Genomic DNA, 16,475 nt, shown 5'->3' with positions numbered 1-16,475 from the left:
GAGTCGAGTCTCTTGTAGTCTTTTGGTTTAGTTTTCATTTAAGATAATCTCTTTTTTTTGTTTTTTTTTTTTAAATATTTATAAAAGGAAAAGCCACTCAAGGTTTTTCAAACAAATTATTAAAGAATTATAAAAGAAATATTATTAAAGATTCACTATTTAATGTTTTTAATATTTGTAGATAGATAATATATAGTATATATACTACTATTATATACTTCTATTGTAGTATATATTTTACTAATAAATAGATAGTAGATAGTACTAAATTGGAAGTATTTTTTAATTTTTCAACTAAAATCCCAACTTTTTTCGAGCCGCTTGGAGTGGCAAGGTGGTGGGTGCCGTCACAAGTTGCAACAAGCGACAAGTTAGAGACGCCAAAGATTAGTAAAGAGGGGTGGGGTGGGGAGGTGCTGTCCACCAGGACGACAAGCGACAGGATGCAGTGAACAGGACAAAAGCATTTAAGCACCGCTCATCGCACTCTAAACCCGTAAGCGTTCCCCGGCGAACGTCCTTGCTGGCTGATGCCACTAGCCACTTGCCACTTGCCGGTTCCCGGTTGGCGTAGAGTGTAGAGTGTAGACTGTTGGCTGCATTAGCATTAGCCACCACTGGCCGGCCAACAGGATAAAATGGGTGGATTTTTGGGGCTATAGTCGCTTGTCCCAGTGGGGGCAGGAGTCCTGGTGGGTGTCCATCTAGAGATTTGAATGGCTGAAGGGTATAAAGTTTTGCGTTCAGTGCGTCGACATTCTGGTTGCAATTTGCTGATAAGGTACAGAGAACAAAAGTATCATACACTCAAAAAAAAAAAATATATATATTTTTTTAAAGAAATTAATTATTATTATATTTACATAATATTATAAAATAATATATTATAATTTCAATTTTCACCAAAAAAACAAGAGCTTTTCTTTCTTTTCTAACTTAAATCCTTTCATAATAATTTTATAAATATTTTCTTTCAGTGCTCTCTTGTTCTCTGACCCTTCTGCCACCTTATCTGTGAGACAATTCTTCCCATCAAAAGTCACTCAGCCAGCGTTTGGGCCAACATCCTTCTGGCTTCTGGCAGTGCCACTTCTGGCTCTTCTGGCCCCTCCCCCCCTTTTGTGTAAATTATTTTAAAAGTGTCTTAAAGTTTTCAACGAGGCAGGACATCCTTCCCCCAATGAGGGGCTGTCAGGTTAAGCATTTCAAGTGATTTTTATACCCTTGCAGAGGGTATTATAATTTTGTCCAAAAGTGTGCAACGCAGTGAAGGAGACATCTCCGACCCTATAAAGTATATATATTCTTGATCAGGATCACCTCCTGAGTTGATATGAGCATGTCCGTCTGTCCGTCTGTCCGTCTGTCTGTCTGTTTCTACGCGAACTAGTCTCTCAGTTTTAAAGCTATCGACTTGAAACTTTGCACACACCCTTCTTTCCTTTGCACGCAGTATATAAGTCGGAACGGCCCGGATCGGCCGACTATATCCTATAGCTGCCATATAACTGATTGATCGGAAATGGTATAACTTTGGTGTTTTTAGAGTTAGAAAGTTCAAATTTGACATGTGAGCTATTTTTGGCAAAACATTACGTCATGCCAAATTTCATAAGGATCGGCCGACTATATCCTATAGCTGCCATATAACTGAACGATCGGAATTGACCCAACTTTCGTGTTTTTGAAGATAGAAAGCTAAAACTGAATACAGATTATATTTTTGGCCAGTTGATCCAACCTACCAAATTTCATTAGGATTGGCCGACTATATCCCATAGCTGCCATATAACTGAACGATCGGAAATGGTTTTTGGTAGAAATATCAACTTTCGTATTTTTGAAGATAGAAGTTTGGGACTCTTTTTAGATTTTGTATTGTAATAAATTGGATTATATATTCCTATTCCCATAAGGATCGGCCTACTATATCCGATGTTTGCGATATACATCCGGTTTTAACTGCAAGGGTATATAAACTTCGGCTCCGCCCGAAGTTAGCTTTCCTTTCTTGTTTTTTTATCCGTCGTACGTGACGATTGAAGGTCCTGGTTCCTGGGTTCCAGGGTTCCTGAGTCCTGAACCTCTTAATTCGTTTTTCGTTTGCTTTATAATTGTATTTATTTTCATTATTTTGAAGCATTCCACCAAAAAGGCTTTCTGCCTTTCATTTCATATATACAATTTTTATTATTTTCTTTATTTCTTTATTTCATTTCATTTATCAGCATTTGTTTCCATTTTTCCACTGCACGATTTTGCGACAAATTGAATTTGAAATTGAAAACAAAACAATGGGGAAAGGAAAAAGTACCATTGACGACTAAAAAATCAATTAACAAAACACAATTGTGGACAAAAAAAGAAAAAAAAATATTATTCAATAAATGCAATTTCAAAGAATGATTTGGTTAATTTTCAAATCAAACGAAACACAAATGCCAATAGTTTTAATAATGTTTATATATATTAAATAATATATATATGGTACTAAATGGTACCTGTATATGTTTTCTAATATCAAAAAAAAATCTAATACCTAGCGTGAAATCATGAATTGAGTGATATTTTTAAGCGAAAAATAATGATTATTTCTGATATTTATTTTTTCGCTCAGAGAATAATGATTATTTTGATATATATTTCATCCTGATATATTTCATCAAAATCATACATATTTTCTTTAATTTTCTTTATTTTTTTTGGCAACCACAAATAGAATTAAAAAGTAAACTAATTGAATTTGATTGAATAATTCATTTTTCCATTTAATATCGTGACAGGACTTTTTATTATTATTATTAATCGATTTAGGTGTACACCTGTTCAAATGATTGATTTTTTTTAGCCAACATCTGGTGTTACACAAGGCTAATTTTTCGTGAGAGCCTAGAGAGTCCTTCCCTTATATCCTTTTTTTTTTGTAGGTAGGGAGGGGGTACTGCAAGTGTGCTAAGTTCTTGTCGCCGTGTGGAAAAGTAATTATTTTTGATTTATGACAAGTCAGACAGCCGCTTGGCCAGCCGTGTAGTCGTGTAGCCGTGGAGGTGGAAAAACTGCATTAAAAGTGAGCTCCTGGGAGCTGCAGGACCCAGACCCCCGCCACGCCCTCAGACGTCCCTTTTTACAGACCCTCTGGGCTCCCCCCCAAAAAAAAAAGGAACCAAGTCCCCACATCATTTGTGAATGATGTCAACGCATGCATAAAACATATTCTGGACAAAAAAAAAAGAAGGGATTCAGATTTAAGAGTTTCTAGTAGTGGGGTGGGCTTTAATTACTCAAAGTTTTATTTAAAAAATTAGTGTAGATTTAAAAAAAATTTAATTTAAAAGGTTTTAATATTTTTAATGCTTGGGAGTCAGAAATAATTTTTAAAAACTTGAAATAAGTTGATGTTTTTCTATTTATAAGCCGCTTTTTCTCTTTAAAAGCCTATATTTCTTTTAATATTTAAGGGTTTTTAGGGTTTATATAAAAATTTAACGAAAACTAGTTATATATAATATCAATATAATCAATATACTTTAATTTTTAATAAAAGAAAGCATTCATAATATAAAATATATAGAAAATAAAATGCAAAAACTTACATGTCTCCAAAATCATCTTTGTCTTTTTGTTTCTTAAATCTCTTCTTTTAATCTGAAAAATAAAATAAAAAAATTAAATTAAAATATCAACAAAAATAAGGGTTTAAAATTTAATTTAATTAGGAATTTTAATATAGAAGAAAAACCTAACCTAAAACTATTCCTAGTCGAACCCAAAAACTTAAAACCACCAAACATCAACAGGGTATGAGGGAAAAGACCTGAAACAACAAGAAACTTATGACAACAAACATCCAACTTACAACTATGCAAATTGCGCGTTTTAAGCCCAACAATAACAACAACAACTATTACACCATAGAAAAACAACAACAAGAATAAAGAGGGGAGGGGGAAATAGAAGACTTAGAGACTAAAGTATAGAGGAAGGTAGAAATATTCATAAGTGCCAGGTAGAAAAGAGAGGAGACAATGTTGAGAGAAGCGGAAGTTGCTGTCGCATTATGAATTACATATTGCAAGCCAGCATAGTAGAAGCATGCTGCATGCATCATGCAACATAGCCATGCCCCACAAAAAGGGAACACCGGCATACGCGTCGTATGCGTAATGCGACGATAGGCAGCAACTATTTTAATTATTGTCGCGTAAGAGGAGAGCACATTGCACAAAAACGTTGAAATATGTTCAGTTAAGCAGTAAACTGCCGCCACAACTGCCAGGGGGGAGGGGCATGCACTGCTGCATGCCACGAAATTTTGTGCCTCAGTGCACAAAGTTGGGTCCCCCCAAAATCGGGGTTAAAATTTCCAAAAAAAAAAAAAAAAGGCCAAAAGCTAGCTAAGAATTTTATAATGTAATTGGCAAGTGCTTTGAAACTAGAGAGGAGTTTTAAATATAGTGCATAGTTTAAAGATTAGTGTGACCTTGTATCAGAAATATCAAAAATCACATTTCACCAAAAAACGCCTACTGCACTTATAGGCTTTAGTACATTTTTGACTAGAAACTGGTTTGCTTTGTAGGGAGAGTGTGGGATTATAGTGGTCAGTAACTAGAGTGGCGTTTAAATTTAATTTAAAATTTTGCTCTTACGGGTTTTATTTTATTTTTTATTGTTGAGGGATTAATTTTTATTATTATTTTAAGCCTGATGTTTAAGACTTCTAATGTAATCTTATGTAAGTCCCTCGGGCTATAGTTTAATATTTACCCATATTTTCGAGATTTTTTTTTGTTATGATTTTTTAAATATAAAAATACCATAAAAACTGCAATAATTTCTATAAGAACTCCACTGACAAGTCCCAAAGTTCCCTAAACCATAGATAGCCATCCAAATAATTTAGTTTCTGGCTCAGGTGCTTCGCTGCGCTAGTATGTGTGTGTGTCCAGGTGAGGAGCTCTCTCAAAAGTATGCAATACATTTTTGTGTCTGCACCTGCGACACACACACACAGAGCGCTTCTCCTCATAGGAGAGGTCATAGTGCGAGGGGAGGTCAGCTAGTTGCAGCATGAGTGATATATGTCCACCTGTTAGTGTCAGTTTGAATCAGAGGAGCAGGGGAGCAGGGGATCAGGAGGGAAGAGAACTGCTGCAAGACACAATGCCAAAGTAAATAAAAAACCCAAAATAAATTGAATTTTTTTCCATGCACTCAGCAGTTAAGGTTTAGGTTTCAAATTAAAAAATAAATAAAATAAATATTTGTATATATGTTTGCTTGATGTTGAAAGAATTTTTTTTTTTTAAATATAAAGTTTAAAATATAAAAATATATCCTTAAAAATATTCCCCAAAAAATCTCGAGTGTAAAAAATACTAGCAACTGCTACCTGCCACGCCCAGCTGATGCCACAACAAACAATTGTTTGTTATTGCAGTATTTTCCATTTTTATTATTTTTGTTGCTTCTATTTTTTTTCCCATTTTTTTTTTTAAATTTATCAGCATATGAAAATCTGAGAGTGCAACTGCAGCAGCAACAGCAGCAGCAGCTGGAAAACCTTTACTCGATTGCATATATTTCATGCAAATTTTTGATTTGGTTTTTGGTCAGTTCTTCTCTTTTTCCTTTTTTTTTTGGCAGAAAAATTTGTCTATATAGCGGAAAGTAAATTGGTTTCGATGAATGGTGGAAGGGATTTTCCATTTCTATATATTTTTTTTTTTTTTTGGAAACCTTAAACCATTTTTCATATTTTTTTTTTTTTTGGATTTCTTGCAGTTTCCCAAGAGAAAGTGAAAGTACAAGGTGGTGTGAGGAGTGGGTGGGTTCGTTTAAAAATTCAAGAAGTGGAGATGCGTAAACGGCAAATGAGTCGCACCTGGTAACACCTGGGTGGAGAAGGAATGGTGGGTGGGTGGGTGGGTGTGTGGGTTGAAGAAAATTGGCAAATGGAAGGGGTGTGCCGTTAGCGGGCAAGTCAGTGTGAATAAATGCATGAAATGAATGAGTAAATAGCTCGAATGACTAACTGCGCGGCATTTTCCCTCTCAAGACAATTTCTTTTCCCCAACAGGATTGTGTGCCTCACACTTCCCACACCTCCCACTCCCCCATTGTTATATTTGTGAAGAAAGGAGAAAAAGGGGGGGAGCTTGGCATTTTCTCGATTTGCTAAATTACCAAGACGATGCTGTCGACAACCCTCCAGGCCTTGGAGGAGTCGGAGAAGAGACGATGAAGATAAAGCCGAAAGGCGGAAATGCCAGAAGTACAGAGAATTAAATATGGGAGACATCCGGAAGAGTTTGTTACCCTAAGTATACACCCTCTCTATCCCGTTCCCTATGATGGAACCTAAACTACAACCTATAATAAAAAATGGCAGACAATTTATGAAGAAAAGAAAATGGCAAAGAATTTTTCTAGTTATCTTGGGTAGGGGGAGTGGTGGGGAAGAGAAAATTGATAGAAACTTTAGTTGCTAGTTACACGGGCCATTGGACAAATTGTAGAAAAGGATTGTTGCTAAAGAGGGCTAGAGGGGGTCTTTTAAGTAACAGGAATTTAAATTTATTTAAATTTTATTCAAATATTAGAAAAAATATAGTTTTTAAGGCTGGGTTTTAGTAAAATTAAGGGTAGGGAGATGTATATTTTTAGTTTAATTTTCGACTTTAAAATAAATGTTTTAAAAGCCCTGCTGAGGAGGTAAAATAATAGTGACGTAAGCTTGTGCAATGCTTAAAATATCTTTTATAAGTTTTATAAAAGTGTTAGTGACGAAATTATCCTTCAAAAATCAAAATATTAAACAAAAAGACTTTGAAAACTTTAAAGTAACTTCTTCCTTTGAAGGAAAAAAAAACCTTGCCCGTTTTATGTCATAAAACACCAGTGACGAATGCGCACACATGGCTTAAAACATCCTCTATTTTACATACGTTTTTGTGATGAAAACTTCCTACGAAAATACAAATTTTTCAAAAACCTTGAAAGAAACTCTTAAGAAACTTCTCAGAACTTGAAAATTACTTAAATAGCTCTTTTTTATTCCATAAAAACACCAGTGACTAAAGCATAAAATAAAGCAAATAGCATAAAACATCCTTTAATAGTTATACACATTTTAGTGATGAAAAATTCTTTCAAAAATGAAAATATTTCAAACAACTTTAAAGAAAACTAAAAAAATGTAAGAAGCTCTTTATTTTATGTGATAAATTACCAGTGACGAAAGTACATGCATTTCTTAAGACATCCTATATTTGTCATGAATACTTTGTCATAAAATAAAAAAATTTCCAAAAATTTTAAAGAAAATTTCAGAAAAGTTCTTAAAATTTAATAAATGATTAGAAAACCATAATATTTTTATGTGATAAATTACCAGTGACGAAAGCATATGCAATTCTTAATATATCGTTTGTTAATTTTTAAAAACAAAACCCATAAAAGGGGAGAAAACTTCCTTTAAAAACTCCTAAGAAACTCTCAAGAAAGTAAAGCTCTTTCTTGGAATAAAAATAAATCCTGAGGATGATTTAGAAGCCTCGAGTATTTATTTCTTATTTATTTCTTCCTATTGTTTCTTCCTTTTTTTAAATCCAACATAAAGAAGAAACTCCTCATCCTATCCGGATATAACCCATTTTCTCCCAAATATCATCTTAATAAATCAAAGAAGCAACAACAAGAACACAGGGGGGGGGGGGGTAACAACAGTCTCACTAAAAAGAGTCTAATCCGGGCAATTCAGCTGATCCCAGAATAAAACTAATATCCCAGGGTACAGGATACTCCAACAGGATAACTCCCGGGGGAGGACTCACAAGAATAAAAAGGGGGGGATGGTGTGGACCCTGTGCCAAATGGGGCATGCAACAAAACAAACCAGAGACCAGAAAGGAAAAAAGGTGTGAAAATTCAGGAAACCAAACGCACACACTCATACAGTAGCACTCATATATAGTTAGAGAGGGAGATGGTGGTAGGATGGAATGTCCTTTGGCATTCGAAAATGGCATTATCAAAATTTACATACACGCATATCCTGATTATCCTTTAAGCATGAATTATTGAAAGCGTAAATACCAAAACACAGTCGACAGTCGTCGTCAGCAGGCATAAGGACGAAGGACGAAGGACGAAGGACTTCCCCCCCTAAAACACCCCCTCCATCCTTAGTAGATAGGGGACAACAATGCGACAGAAGTTCGTCGGGAGTAGCTTTTTAGGGCTGCTGCTGATAATAATGATGATGATGATGATGTGTGCGATGTAACTTACGAAAAAGGACGAGACGACGGCTTAATTTTCACATGACAAGCACAACGAACAGAAAAAAAAAACATAAATATAAAAACAAGAGACTAAAATTTCAAGAGTTTAATAGACGAAGAGTGAAGGCTCTTCAAAAAATAAAGGATAATTAAAGATAAGATAAAGATAAATAAAGATTTAATTAAATAAAGTTAAAAAAAAGAAATCTTAAACTCAGAAGCTTGAAAATCAAAAAACATATAAAGCAAACATGTCTAAACATGTCAGAAAGAGACAAGAAACAAACCTTCATAACCTCAAAATCAAACTAAGCCTATAAAAGCCTATAACTAAGAACATTAATAAAAAAACATCTATAAAATATACCCCATATTATCCCTAATTCCCTAAAAACCCATCTAAAATACTCATAATACCCTCTCCCAAAGAAGAGTATTCAAAAAAAGACAAACTGAGAGTTGGAGACATTTTGAAAGGCAAGTAAGCCCAAAAAAAAAAAACAGAAACAGGTTGAATTAGGATTTCAAAATGGATTCCAGAAGGAGGAAAGGGTTTTAAAAGAAAGAGAAAGCAATAGCAAGTATTAGCCAGAAAGTGCGTAAGAAAGAGAAAGATAGAAAAGAGAGAGAGAGGGAGAAGCTAGATGGTAAGTGATGAGGTGCGATGATGCGTAGAATGTTGGACGAGCAGTTAAGCAAAGCGCCTAAGACAACACAATCGAATAGAGAGTCATCGAGGGTAGATTAAAGAGTTTAAAAATATGAAAAAAAAAAAAATGAAAATGAAATTCTTAGGAAAATTCCAGCAAAAAAGTAACTTAAAGCTTTTTATTTTAGAAACTTTAATGTCTCCCCTCGACCCGCATTTAGGCAAATACACTCTCTCGCACACCAACAGGATTCACTCACTTGGATAAATGTGTCTACGACTGCAGATAGCTTTCACTGGTAGGAGTGTACAAGTGTATTTGTGTTTGTGTATGGGAATGTTTGTTTATTTGTTTTCAAATGTATGTGTGGGTGTGGGTGTGGGTGTGTGTGGGGCTCTCTTCTCCCACTCCCAGGATGTGTCAGGAAAATCCTGTTAAAAGTTTGCCATAAATCCTATTTACATATTTTTCATCTGCTGCGCCTCAAAAATGAGAAAAAAAATAATAATAATGGAAAAGAGTTGCTTGAAATATGTCTTCGAATGAGAAAGAAAAGGGGGGGGGGAAGCCATAAGAAGCCGGGAGAAAAATAGTCATATCAATTGTTTAGGCAAATAAATCATAAGACTTCCTTTGCATGCTTTTCGTCGTTCGTCCTTTTTATCTGCTGACCTCATTTTTGATTTGCCTAAGAAAGGACCTCCCCCTCCCTATCTTCTTAATATTTTCCTATGACCAAGGTTCACATAGTGCTTCCTTCCTGGATATCCTCCCGAAGAGAATTCTGGCCAGAAGGCAGAAATCATTCTTCGATTAATTTTGCCAAAAAAATTCGAAAAAAAAATATGAAAGAGATGGCTGCATATAAATAGAAAGAGATGGAACAATGCCATAAATTCTACTGTCTAACTTTCATAAGGCTTTTCTATGATTTTTATTAATGAATGTCTTGGAAATCATTAGTTTCTCTAAGAATTATGTTTTAAAAATACTAAAAAAAAATACTAAATTCAATTCTAGATGTATTATCAATACCTATTATAGTGACTGAAAGGTCTCTTATTTTTTAATATTTTTAAAACACTTTTATCAACCAAATCTTGAGAATCATAAGCTTTTCTTAGAATTATATTTAAAAAATACTTTTAAAAAATACTAAATTAAATACCAGATGTATTATTAATACCTTTTATAGAGGCTAAAAAGTCTTTTATTTATTTATTTATATTTTTAAACACTTTTATCCTCCAAATCCCAAACCCTAAACATTGCCCAACATTCTAGCTTTTAATACTACTTGTACAAGTACCGGGTATTTATATTTTTTTTTTTATTTAAAAAGAGTATATAACTGTTTTGGAATCATTTTTAATCCTTGGCCAGTGATGGGCGCATTTGTTATGCTAAGGATTCATTTTAGCATATGCTTCTTAGCCTTATCCTTCGGCTCAGATTCTTGGTCTTAAGTCTTGGCCTTGGTGAATATATATACATTTTTGAATAATTGTCCTGGACACTCTACTCTCTCTTGCTGTATGTTAGTGTGAGTGTTTATGTCAAGGAAAATCCTTTTTTGGACAAATTCAAATTCACTGTACAAATGACTGTAAATGGCATAAAGCTTATGCATATTTCATAGTCCCCTCACTCGCACTCGCTGGCTGGCACTCTCACTCCTATTGTATTTAGCAACGTTGTGCAACGAATGTTTGCCTTCACTACTACTATCCTTTTGTTTTGGCTGCCAAAAATGTTATGTCTTAAAAGGTCTAGAGCCGAAATTTGTTTAATCGACAAAATTTTGTGCACAATTCATTTCTCAGAACAAAGAGCTAGAGCTAAAGAAAAAACCGTACAAGTTTACCTAAACAATTTGCACTTTATTTAAATGGCTTGTTTAAAATGCATTTAGCATTTCTTGAAAGCTATTTATGAAGCTGCTATGAATGTCTGGCGAAAACGATATTCAATTAAGACGAGAAATATTTGATAATGGAATCAAAATAGATAATTAACAATTAAATGTGTGTTTTGGTTGGTTGGGCCATCAAGAAATATATTTTGAATAATTGGGAGGATAAAGGAGCTAGCAAGATTACTTAATAATCAAATATAATACGAATTATATTAATTTTTCATATTTAATATTTCTTATAATTCAATTTATTTTAATTTCTCTGTTTAATTGCCTTATTTCCTTTATTTCTTAATTTTCTTCCTTTAATTATTAAAAATAACCTTTGAATTTTATAAAATTAGAGCTTTTGAAAACATTGTTGGTACTATCGATAATAATTAAGGTGGAACTAGGCCGATTTTCTTATCGATTTTTTTTTAAGACTATCCGAATTCTTTAAAGAAAAATCCTTAAGATTAAAGTATCTCCCATCACTAGGTAATGTTTTTATTTTGAATCCAAGTTTTTAAAACCTTATTTCTTCATATGTTTCTTACTATTTTCTTAAAAACCCATTTTTTTTATATAATTAATCAAAAAATCGTCGTTAATATGGATATCGAAAGTTATCAATAGCTTTAAAGCTTTATCTGTAGTATTATTATACCAAAAATAATACTTATAATTTCTACAAAGTATGTACATACTGTACAGTATATTTTATACACCCCTAAGTTAATTAAAAATTTGTAAAATAAAAAGAAACCATTTAAGAAAAACAAGATTTATCCAATTTGTGTGTATCACCCGAGGCTATAAAGGTGAAGGTGAAGCATCAGGAGTAGACAGCAGCCACAAATATAAACCTTAATCACATTAAAGAAGCTCAAAGTCTTCTTACACATGCTACCGCTTCCATTCCCATATAAATCGTCAGTTGTCAGTGCCAGGCATTAGCTCATCACATTCCCCATGCATGACGGCTCCACGTTGCGTATACGCATTGTGCGCCCCCCTGCGGCTTCTTTTTCTTTTCTTTTATTTTATTTTTTTTTTGCTCTTCTGACAGATTGAATCGATGGCTGGTAAATCACAATTGCCACGCCCCCTTGCTATATATTCGTTTTTTTTTTTTTTTTGAGTTGAGGGGTTACTCGGCTAAAAACACTTTTCGAAACAAAACTCAATTAACGTTCGAGAGGATGAACTGTTGAAGAGACAACAAAGTCAAAGAGCTTAGCACACATACTTCACAGGAAAAAAAAACACACACACACACACACACCCAGAAACCATCAAGAATCGGTTCACAAAAAAAAAAAGGGAGACATTTTTTAGTGCAACTCTGTTGACCATAATAAAAAGTGGTGGGCGTGGCAGGGCAGCGTAGCTGGGGTCCTGGCTGGAGGAGAACATTTGACTGCATTGGTAATTGAAGAGGAAATGGTAATGAAAGCAGGCGGCTACCAAAGGGGCGGGTCTACTAGAAGGGGGGTGAGGCACAAATACAAAAAAAAAAAAATACAAAAATGGGGTAGAAAAAAAAAAAGACGAAAGTCGCCTTATTGTGTGGCACATTGTTAACTTTTGCCGCAGCCTGGGGAATCAAAAGAATGAAACAGCAATGCACTTGAAAAAAAAAATTGTAGGTTTAGGAAATTTTAAGAACGGCAATTATAACTATATTGTACTAAATATATTTAGATTTATAGAAATACTATACTATTTTCTATTAAAATTTTAAGAAAATAGCTGAAACTTGAAAGTATCCTTTGTGGGAGGTGTAAAATGTACTGATATAAGTGGTATAATAATTGTAGTATTTTTATAGTATTTGTTTATTTAGTATTTTAGTATTTTTTTATAGTATTTTAAGATATATTTTAGTTTTTAGTATTATTTTTATAGTATTTATAGATTAGTTGGTGTATTATGATATTTTTTCAAATTTTTAGTATTATTTTTATGGAAGCTGGTAGAATTTTGCTTAGCATAATCCTTTTTGTATTCTTTTCATAGTATTTTAGTATATGATATCCGATACTTTTCTCTACTATATCTCAAATATGCAAACTCTACTTTGTAGGGCTTTATAGAATGAAAGTCTTGAAAATACTTGGATAATATTACGTGGATAATATTAAGTCCTATAAGGGATACTACTTGGAAGATTTATTGAGAATTTTTTTATAGAAAAGTCAAATAATAAAGCCTTAAAAATTTGATAATAATGTAAGGAAAAAGTCAGCATACTTTTGACAAAACTTTAAACACAAATTAAAGTTAAAAAAAAGAGATTTTCTTGTTTTTCTTACAGAACCTCTTAAATAAACATTATTTTCCTTATTATTTTCTTTAATAAACCACCTCATTCTTTTCTCTCAGTGCAAAACCAAAAGTAAAAAAAAAATAAAATTCCAAAGAATTCAACCAGAAACTGCAGCAATGTGCATACAGACCAGGCACTATGTATGACAGCTCCCCCAACGAAAGTCCTGTCATGTCTGAGAACAAAAATAAGGATATAAGTTATACAAACATATACATATATATAAATAAATAAATATATATATATATATATATATAGAGATATATATGTAAATACTAAACGGAATATAGGAAACAAATTAAACAAATAAAAGTCAGAAAAGCATACAAATGGAAAAAGCCGACAAATCAGTGAAAGACAAAAAGTGACAAATGGCCAAAAATGGACATGTATTTCGGAGATAAAAAGGACAAATTTACAAACAAAATGAATGTCAGGACATGAAGAGGAAGAAGAAGAATAAAATCAAACATCATTCTTCATAGAAGGATATTCAAGATGACAAATAAAATAGAAAACTTAAAACAAATCAAGGAAAAGTCATATCCAAAACTGATTAAACATCAAAGACAAATCCACAAATATTTGTGTTTATATTTGCTGGCCAATGTTTGAGTTTTTTTTGCAATTCAACTGAAAACTGATTGAAAAATCTTGAAATAAATGAAAATTTCATTTAAAAATAGAGAGAAAGAGAGAGAGAGAGATATTCATTTAAAGATTTCTCATTAAATTAGCAAAAGTTGTGCATGTGGAAAATGATGCTTCCGTTTGGCAGGACACTCGCACGCAGGACTCTCGCAAATCTTAAAATGATTTCCTTTTCCTTGCCATTAAAAAGTTTACGCGAAAAATCGTGGAAAAGCGGCCTCCAAAATGAAGAGGAAGATGAAGGGGAAGTGAAAATGCCAAGTAGCCGGGAACGTGAACGCGAACGTTGCCAGGAAGTAACGAACAAAGAATTTATATACATATATATTTATTATAATTTTTTATTTTACGCATTTTGTGCGTTGACTGTGCGGCCTACCAAAAAAAAAAAAATGAGAAAAAATGGTAAAGAAAGGCCTCAGCGAAGAGGAAAAAATGAGGAAAACACATTGAAAACCGCACGGAAAGTGAGAAATATGAGAAGGAAGTGGTGGGGCCAGCCAGGCAGGCGGAAGATAAGTGGAAAGAATGAAGAAAAGGGGAGGACGGAACGGAAATAAAACGGAGTTATGAGTTAAGGTTTTCCGGGGAGGTATTTAAAGTTTGGAAATCAAGAGATAAAATAATAAATAAATAATAATATTATACAAATATCAAGGTTAATAAATATAAATATATAAGGATAATCAGAATAATTATAAATAATGATAATTCATAATAAATAATAATAATATTAAATAAAACATAATGAAAAAAAAATGCAAATTCAAAAATTCAAAAAAAATGGAAATAGCTACATATATATCTGGCTTATATATATAAATTTTATCTGGCTTTATACCTTTTATATCTTATCGGTATTTTATTGTTTAAAATGAAGAACGGGCACACTTTCAAAAAAAATACCAAATTAATCAGGTTTATTTCATAAGAACCACGAATTTAATAATTTAATTTATTTTTCTTTCTTTAATACAAAAATACATATATTTTAAAGCCTAAAAACATAATATTCAAGAGAAACTTAAAAACACTCCTCCAAAATTTATCCTTTATTCCATTAAAAAAAATCATTTAAAATTCCCATAACTATCTCAACAATTATGATTATTTGAAAATTCCAAAATCGACCCTCGTTGTCAGCTAATTGGGGCCACAAATAAGCCTCTTTTACTCATCCCTGCCCCCCCCCTTTTTATCTCCTTCGGACTGTTGAGGATATTTGGTATCCTGTACCCCCCCACTCCCCACCTCACCTTCTAAAAACCCTTGGCAGGCTTTTATATTTATTTTTATTAGCTCTCACCTCCGCACTGCTCCTGACATTTTTTTCCACCAACCTCCCCACCTCCACCACTTGTTCCAACTTTTTCGCAGTTTTCACACATTTTTCACTTTTCCATTTTGCTATTTTTCTATGTTTTTTTTTGTTTTTAACAAAAATCGGTTGCCGGGTCTGAAGCAATTAAAAATTTTACCGTTTTTTATGGTCAGAGAGAGGAACAACAATTTTTTTTTTTTTTTTGTTTACAACAAACAACAATAAAGGCGGTAATAAAAAATCATAAAAATGGCTGCTGGCTGGCCCAACAAGGAACAACTGTAAAAAGTGCTAATTGGTTAATTGTGTGTGTGTATGAGAGAGTGTGTGTGTGTGTGTGTGTGTGTGTACAACTGCCCACCTGTATTTTTGTGTTCAATAATTCATGGTCTTTAATAGAGCCACCTATATACTCTCCCCTTAATTTTATTTTATTTTTTTTTTGGGTCTACGATTTAAAGTTGCTTTCTTTAGGATATCATTTATCCTGTTAGTTTCTATGCCTGTGTGTGTGTCTATGTGTGTGTGTATTTTTAATCCCTTTTCTCTACTGTTTTGAAAGGCGTCAGCTGCAATGCAGACAATGCCACGCCCACTTAGCCGGCCAGGCTCCGGCTCCAGCTTCGGCTCCAAGTGCCGCTTGTTAGTTTAAACTGATTTGCAATGTTTGACATGGGCCATAAAAAGCAACGAGGCAGGAGGCAGGACTAGCGCCAGGACGAGCGACAAGGATAACGGTGAGATGAAGATAGCACAAGGAGCGGAAAAGGACCAAAAGGATATGGTGGAAGAAATGGCTGAATGGGAGGATGGGATAGCGGGTGGTAGTGAGGCAGTGGGGGGTTTGGGATGATGACCAAAGCAGCAGGAGCAGGACATTAGGACACTCGTTCAGGTCACAACAAAAGCACTGAAGGAAAAATACCAAAGACTAATACTAAATATATAAAATTTAAATTATAAACTAGAGGAGTAATATAATATTTTATATTTATTTTTAAAAATATTTACTTAGTTTTAAAGAATTTATTTTCACATGTATGGTTCATGTTTTGGAGCCTTAAGACTGAAGAATAGAAGCTTCTTATGTTATCTCTACTCTTTGCCTTGTTTTTTAGAAGATTTTTAAATCATACTTTAATTTGATAGTTTTTATTACTTAACTAATTTTAAAAGCAAATTAAACCTATTTTTAAACTTTAAACCTAAAAACTGCAAGCCAAAAAAGGTTAAAAAACGAATATCTATAAACTTAAAACAAGGTCATGTCAATAATAATTATTATAATTTCAGATAATAACTGAAAATAATTGATAAGTATGTATAATCTTTATAATATAAA

The 16,475-nt window shown here is 33.3% G+C and overlaps 1 protein-coding gene and 1 long non-coding RNA gene across 6 annotated transcripts in view; one reads left to right on the top strand and one right to left on the bottom strand.

The window, feature by feature from the left end:
- Positions 1–16,475, bottom strand: part of nAChRalpha3 (nicotinic Acetylcholine Receptor alpha3) — a 142,047-nt gene that overhangs the window by 113,410 nt on the left and 12,162 nt on the right. For 2 of the 3 annotated variants that reach the window (XM_070276581.1, XM_070276580.1), the window contains exon 2: positions 3,594–3,645. The exons of the other annotated variant lie outside the window; for it this stretch is intronic. The gene's annotated coding sequence lies outside the window, so the exon portion shown is untranslated. The remainder of the gene's footprint in view (positions 1–3,593; positions 3,646–16,475) is intronic. 3 annotated transcript variants of the gene reach the window in all.
- The window catches only part of LOC138925677 (uncharacterized), a 31,376-nt gene that overhangs the window by 5,718 nt on the left and 9,183 nt on the right, over positions 1–16,475 (top strand). Inside the window, exon 5 of one of the 3 annotated variants that reach the window (XR_011441871.1) lies at positions 5,785–5,892. The exons of the other annotated variants lie outside the window; for them this stretch is intronic. This is a non-coding gene — a long non-coding RNA (uncharacterized lncRNA). Of the gene's footprint in view, positions 1–5,784; positions 5,893–16,475 lie in introns of those variants that run through there. 3 annotated transcript variants of the gene reach the window in all.

The sequence above is a fragment of the Drosophila bipectinata genome, chromosome XR (genome assembly GCF_030179905.1).
Source record: "Drosophila bipectinata strain 14024-0381.07 chromosome XR, DbipHiC1v2, whole genome shotgun sequence".
NCBI classification, from domain to species: domain Eukaryota; kingdom Metazoa; phylum Arthropoda; class Insecta; order Diptera; family Drosophilidae; genus Drosophila; species Drosophila bipectinata.
The sequence above is the reverse complement of the archived record's forward strand: the minus strand, read 5'-3'. Positions and strand labels throughout refer to the sequence as shown.